This window comes from Galeopterus variegatus, unplaced genomic scaffold (assembly GCF_000696425.1).
Source record: "Galeopterus variegatus unplaced genomic scaffold, G_variegatus-3.0.2 Scaffold110, whole genome shotgun sequence".
NCBI lineage: Eukaryota > Metazoa > Chordata > Mammalia > Dermoptera > Cynocephalidae > Galeopterus > Galeopterus variegatus.
Window position 1 is genome coordinate 593,821 of NW_007726221.1, and position 7,228 is coordinate 601,048.

At 35.7% G+C, this 7,228-nt stretch overlaps 1 protein-coding gene across 1 annotated transcript in view; it reads left to right on the forward strand.

The window, feature by feature from the left end:
• The window catches only part of OXSR1 (oxidative stress responsive 1), a 105,284-nt gene that overhangs the window by 37,273 nt on the left and 60,783 nt on the right, over positions 1 to 7,228 (forward strand). The gene's annotated exons all lie outside the window — the stretch shown is intronic.

Consider the following 7,228-nt stretch of genomic DNA (forward strand, 5'->3'; position numbering starts at 1 on the left):
GTAAAAGACAACACTCTTCTTTTTTGGATAAGTACAGTGGTAATTGTGCTGTGTCATCTCGTTGACGCCATTTCCATTCTTTTGCAGAATTAATCATGATCTCTTAGTGTTATCCTGCTCTTTGTAACACTAATTTCAGTACATTGTGATTAGAGTTTTAATTATACAGTAGTAAGTATTAAAAAAGTAACAAGTACTTTAGTAAAATTGGGAAACAAAAACAAGAAAGTTTCTAATTTCTTATCAGGAGGCAATCACTGATAATATTTTGGAATGTTATTTTCCATTTTCTTTTATGTGCTTTAAAAATATTTAAAATAATGCCATATGTATAATTTTGTCTGTTGCTTTTTAAAGTTTACATTATATTTTCAGCATTTTTAAAAATTATTAAAAGCTCTTTGTAAAATAACCTTTTTTATTAAACATTTTTTTATTTTTTATTTTATTTTTAAATTTTTTTTTAGAAATGAACCAAATTATTCTAAAATTTATTTGGAAATTCAAAGGAGCTAGAATAGCCAAAACAATCTGTATATAAAACATTTAGTGAACAAAAGGACCAAACAGACATATACAGTTAAGGTCAGTAGAGGTTGGGGTGTCCCTTAACATACAGAGCATGCAACCCAACATCAGCAGAGTAATACACATTCTTTTCAAGTAAACATGGAATGTTCTCCAGGGTAGATCATATGTTAAGACTCAAAACAAGTCTCAATAAGTTTTATTGTTTTATTTATATATTTATTAATTTTATTTTATTTTACTTCTCAATATACATTGTAGTTGATTTTCATGCCCCTTTACCCATTCCTCTCCGCCCCCTCCACCCCACACCATATCTGTTCACTTGACTTAAAAATAGTTTAAACCTTTTTTTAAAGTAAATAACATTTTAAGAGAGGTTTTTAACATTTCATGGTTCAGGTATTTCTCACTATCTAGTTATTCAGTACAGATGACAGGAATTCAGATGGTGATGGATTCTGCTATGCAAATCTGTTTAGTACTACCTGGATTTGGTTTCCTTCATCTGAGACTATCATTCTTTTGCCTTTATTCCTGAAGGATACTTTTGCTGGATATAAGAATTCACAGTTGACATTTCTTTTCTTTCAGCACTTGAAAGATGTGCTATTTAGTTCTGACCTCTGTAGTTTTAGATGAGAAATCTGTTGTTTGAATTTGTGTTCCCTTATAGGTGATATGTTGTTTTTCTCTGGCTGCTTTCAAGATTTTTTCTTTATCTTTGGTTTTCAGAAGTTTAATTATGATGTACCTTGACATGGATTTCTTTGGGCTTTTCCTTCTTGGGGTTCCCAATCTTCTTGCATCTATAGGTTTTTCTTTTATCAAATTTGGGAAGTTTTCAGCCATTATTTTTCTGGGTACTTTTTCAGCCTTTTTTCCTCTCCTTTTGGAAATCTGATGGTGCCAATGTTAGATCTTTTGTTAACATACTATTATTGCTCAGGCTCAGTTCATTTTTTTTCCAGCCTATTTTCTTTCTGTTCAGATTGAGTAAATTCTATTGCTACTTGACATTTTTTGTTGGTGGTGTTGGCTGGCCAGTATGAGGATCTGAACCCTTGTCCTTGGTGTTATAATACCATGCTGTAGCCATCTGACCTAACTGGCAAGCCCTGAGTAAATTCTACTGATTTATTCTCAAGTTTACTGATTCTATCCTCTATCATATCTATTCTATAGAACTCATTTGCTATGGTTTGAATGTTTGTCCCCTCCCAAACTCATGCTGAAACTTAATCCCCATTGTAGCAACAATAAGAGGGTAGGAAATCCAGCTGTGGTATTTGAGAGGTGAGACCTTTGGGAAGTAATTAGGATTAGATGAGGTCATCAGGGAGGGACATTAGTGGCTTTATAAGAGGAGAGAGATCTGAGCTAGCTCACTTAGCCCCCTTGCCATTTGATGCCCTGCCATGCACAGCTTAGGTTCTCTGCAGCGAGTCCCCCACCAGCAAGAAGGCCCTCATCAGATGCACCCCCTCAACCTTGGACTTCCCAGACTCCAGAACTGTAAGAATTAAATTCCTTTTCTTTATAAATTACCCAGTCTCAGGTTTTCAGTTATAACAACAGAAAACAGACTACGATACCATTCCTTGATTTTTAAGATTTCAGTTATACTTTTTCAGTTCTGTAATTTTCATTTGGTTCTTTTTTATAACTTTCATTTCTTGGCTGAGATTTTCTATTTTTCATTTGTGTTGACTTCCAAATTGTATGTTAATTTCAGTTATACTTTTTCAGTTCTGTAATTTTCATTTGGTTCTTTTTTATAACTTTCATTTTTTGGCTGAGATTTTCTATTTTTCATTTGTGTTGACTTCCAAATTGTATGTTGAAGTATATTTATGATGGTTGCTTTAAAAGTCTTGTCAGATAATTCCAACATCTGATTCATCTCAGTGTTGGCATTGGTTAATTGTCTGTTCTTATTCAAGTTTTTCTTGGTTGGTTATATGAATGATTTTTTTTTTTTTTAACTGTGTTATGGACATTTTTGATATTATGTTAGGAGACTCTTGATCCTATTTAAATAATCTATTTTCATAGGCAGTTGCCCTGTTTAGGGTATGTGTGTAGGTTCTGGCATACATTTGTGGGCTGTAGTTCCAATGACAATTTCATTTTTAGAATTCTTGCAGTGCTGTTCTGGTCTGATTTTTTACTTGGCACTGCTAGGGCTCCTGTTCAGTACTTGCTAGCGCCACCCATAGGAGTGGAGTGCAGTTCTCTGGGCCTGGTGCTGCTAGGTGGAGTGTAGGTGCTTCCCCAGGCTCACCATGTGGGCTGCCACCTGCTGCCAGTGGGGCTCCCATCCAATCCCTGTTGGTATTGCCTATGGGAATGGAAAGCTGTTCCCTTGAGCCACTTTTTGCTTTCAAGATGTTCTCTTTGCGTTTGGGTGTCAAGAGTTTGACTATATTGCTGATAGGTATAGATAGATCTCTTTGTATTTATCCTACTTGTGGTTTGTTGAGCTTCTTGAATTTGTAGATTAATATTTTTCTTCAAATTTTGGAAGATCTTCACATTATTTCTTCTAATATTTTTCATGTCCTTTTCTTTCCTCTTTCTTTTGGGATCTCACATTACATGTATTGTATTAGCATGCTTGATTTTTGTCCCATGGGTCTCTGAGACTGTTTATTTTTCTTTCATCTTTTCTTCTCCCTATTCTTTAGATTGATAATTCTACCTGTAGGTTTACTGGTTCTTTTTTCTGCCATTTTGAACCTGCTGTTGAGTCCCTCTACTAGATTTTTCTTTCAGTTACAGATGGTCTCCAACTTATGATGGTTTGATTTAGGATTTTTTGACTTTATGATGGTGTGAAAATTATACACATTTGATAGAAACTGTACTTCAAGTATGCATACGACCATTTTGTTTTTCACTTTCAGCACAGTGAAATAAATTTATTTATTTTAATAAATTACATGAGATACCCAATACTTTATTATATAATAGGCTTTGTGTTAAGATGATTTTGCCCATCTTTAGGTTAATGTAAGAGTTCCGAGCAGGTTTAAAGTAGGGTAGGCTAAGCTATGATGCTCGGTAGCTTAGGTGCATTTAATGCATCTTCGACTTAACAATATTTTCAACTTATGATGGGTTTATTGGGATGTAACCTCACTGTATGTTGAGGAGCATCTGTATTGTACTCTTTAAATCCAGAATTTCCTTTTGTTTCTTTTTGAAATAATTTTATCTCAGTATTGAGACTCTGTTGATTTATTATTTTTATGCTGTCCTTTAGTTTTTTAAACATGGCTTCCTTTGGTTCTTTGAACATAATTTATTTATAATAAATGGTAAGAAGTCTTTGCCTGCTAAATCCAACACCTGGATACACTGAGAGACTGTTTTTATTGATTGCTTTTTTCCCCTGAGTATGGGTCACACTTTCATTTTTCTTTGCATGTCTCTTAATTTTCTGTTGTTGAAACTGGGAAATTTAGATAAAATTTTGTGGAAACTCTGGATTCTGAATTTTCTCCCCTGAAAGTTGTTTATGATTTTGTTTCTTTGTTTTATGTTTATTAACTTGCCTGGGATAAGTCTGTAAACATCTGTTTTCCCCTGTGGTATGTAGCCACTGATGTATATCTCTGCTTAGTTTTTTTCTTTTTTAAATTGTTTTATTTTTAAATCTGGTTTTCTAGGGGTTGCTCTATATCTGTGTAGCCTAGTTTTCAGCAAGTGAATAGATAGAGTTTGGGCTTAAATAACTAAGAAACCAGTAAGCCTTCCATCTTCTACCAATGGATCTTTCTGTGGGCTTAGAAATGAGCATTTTCAAAGTTCAGGCTGTTTTACAGTTTGCCTGGACTTTGCTTTTGGCAAGGCTCTCTTGAGTCTCCTATGCTCAACGTGCACATCCTTAGGGCCAGGTGTGTGTGAATAGCAGGGTCGTCTTTGTCTCTGGGGCTTAGAAATGAGCATTTTCAAAGTTCAGGCTGTTTTACAGTTTGCCTGGACTTTGCTTTCGGCAAGGCTCTCTTGAGTCTCCTATGCTCAACGTGCACATCCTTAGGGCCAGGTGTGTGTGAATAGCAGGGTCGTCTTTGTCTCTTCTGTGCCTGTGTGTATCTTATCCAGGAATATCTTTGTATCAATCTGGACTGCAACCATAGGCTAGTAGAGCCACTGTTGACTCTCTTGCTGGCCAGCCTTCAAAAAGTCACTTCATTTGATAGTGTCACTGGGTAAAGGTGTTGCTGACCTCTTCCAATCAAAGGAGCCTCTTTCAACTGTGGCAGAGAAGCTGCTGGTCATTGTGGTCTGACTGCCCTAGCAGAACCTTCTATGCAGACTGAGCTGGTGCTAGGGAGTGATGGGGCTAGTCCCAGACAAGGACACCACAGAGTCCCACTGTTTCTACCTGAAGTGCACCTTGTTTTCAATCATAAATGCTTCTCAGGTTGATTTTCAAAGCACTGAAAGGGTTGTTTTGTCATATTTGTCAAGCATTTAGCTTGCTTTTTAAGGGAGAAGATTTACCTATTTCTTCACTCAGCTATAGCTGGAAGACCCACTCTTCCATGTGCATTTTCTTGCCTTGAGGTTGTCCTAAGAATAAATACATTTTTATTCCTGAAGAACTTCCTAAAGAAAATCTCTAAAGAAAAAAGCTGGTATATTTACATTTTGTATTCTTAAAATTAAGAAACTTAACTAATATATTGTCACTTCACTGGTAATATATTGCTATTACAAAGTGGAGAAAATGAGTCTCATTATGTTAGAGGATTTGCTGAAGCTTACAAAATGGGTCTATAAAGTAAAGTTTTTCAGTGGTTTATAAGCTGACTTTGAGAGCAATTCTGAATGAGAATTCCAAAGACATTTTTAGCAAAGACTTGTGTCAAGGTAATGCCGATATCGAAGTATTTTACAAAGTAGGTATTACAGTTATACAAAGAAAAGCAGAGTCCAAGTTTCTTTGTGTTTGAACTTGATATGAATCAACTCATGGCATTCTAAAAAAGACAGTGACTTCAGTGTGTATTTCAGGTTAATTTTACTATAGACTACAGAAATTCTGTGTATGTAAAGGTTTAGGAAAAAGAATATATATTTATCAGTGTTCTGAAGTGAGAACTTTGACTTTAAAAAATAGAGATATGGGCCGGCCCGGTGGCGCACTGGATAGTGCGCCGCTTGGGAAGCGCGGCGGCGCTCCCGCCCGAGGGTTCGGATCCCACATACAGACCGGTTCCCGCTCACTGGCTGAGCGAGGCGCGGGAGCAACACCGAGGGTTGCGATCCCGTTGCCGGTCCCCGGTCCAGTACGGGGGCAACACTGAGGGTTGCGATCCGTTGCCGGACACGGAAAAAGACAAAAGACAAAAAAAAAAAAATAGAGATATGGATATATTAAATAAGAGAAGACAGCACAGTATATTTAAAGAATAATAATCCCACTGGCAGATCTAAATTCTGTTGAGTTAGTGACTTAAAAAATCTTATATTGATCAAGGTATGAATACACAGGATTATCATCATCCAGAGGACTGGAATCTTCTGTTTTTCAGGGTATTTTTTTCTTCTTGACAGTGCTGGAAATACATTTCCAAATGTTTACTCTTTGGCTGTACCCCTTTTTTAGTGATCTGTTAACATATTTTTAAACTAGGTACAAAAACAGTTGATTAAGTACAGTTTTAGATGAAAATTTTTATTGTTTTAAGAGTGCAAATACTCTTTGACTTCTGATGGGTTTATGGGGATGTAGCCCCAATGGTAAGTCAAAAATGCATTTAATACCCCAATAAACCCATCATAAAGTTGAAAAATCATAAGTCACACCACTCTTAAGTTGGGGACTGTCTTCATTCTTTCCAAGATTCCTAGTTTATATATTATTCCTTTAAGTCAGTTGTTCTCATTCGTCCCCATAGAAAGAGTTGCTTTCCCTTTGTAAGACTTCAACGTATTGGAAAATTTAGACAACTTGAAGAAATTATTCATTATTTTCCTGGAGTAGAAAGCTTTTATAGATGGTGGATTTCACCTATTATATGTATGCTTTTTTTTTAATGCTGTTATTCTAAGAGTAACACAATCTCTGTGTGGTGTGCGTGTGGTGTGTGGTGTGTATGTGTGTATTTTGGTAGTGGTATGGTAACTTACTTTTTTTTCCATATTCTGATTACTCATTGAAATATCAGTTTTACAACTTGGTAGTTGTCTGATCTTTTATCAGTTACTTTTCTGGACCTTTGCTTGTGATTGCTCAAGGATTAGGGTTGAGTAGTTGATTTTTAATATTATATATTTTTGTGTCTTTCATTCTTTTTCTGCCTTCTTTAGTTTTAATTGAGCATTTTATAGTTCCATTTTGTCTACTCTCTTAGAATATCAATTGTGCTTCTCTTTTTACTTTTTTAAGTGGTTGCCCTAGGGTTTGCTATACTGTGTAACATTTTACAACTAATCCAAGTCCACTTCAAATAGCACTCTACTATTTCACAGGTAGCACAAGTAGGCTATAACAGAGTATTCCCAATTGCTCACTCATGACATTGCTGTCATACATTTCACTTACTCACAAACTATAATCGCCAAATACATTGTTGCTCTTGTTACTGAATTAGGCTCTTGGCTCTCATTGTCATCAAAATGAACAAATTACCCTGCAGAATTTAAGGCAAGCAATGCTTTATAAAAAAGAGAGAGACTTAAGCAGAAG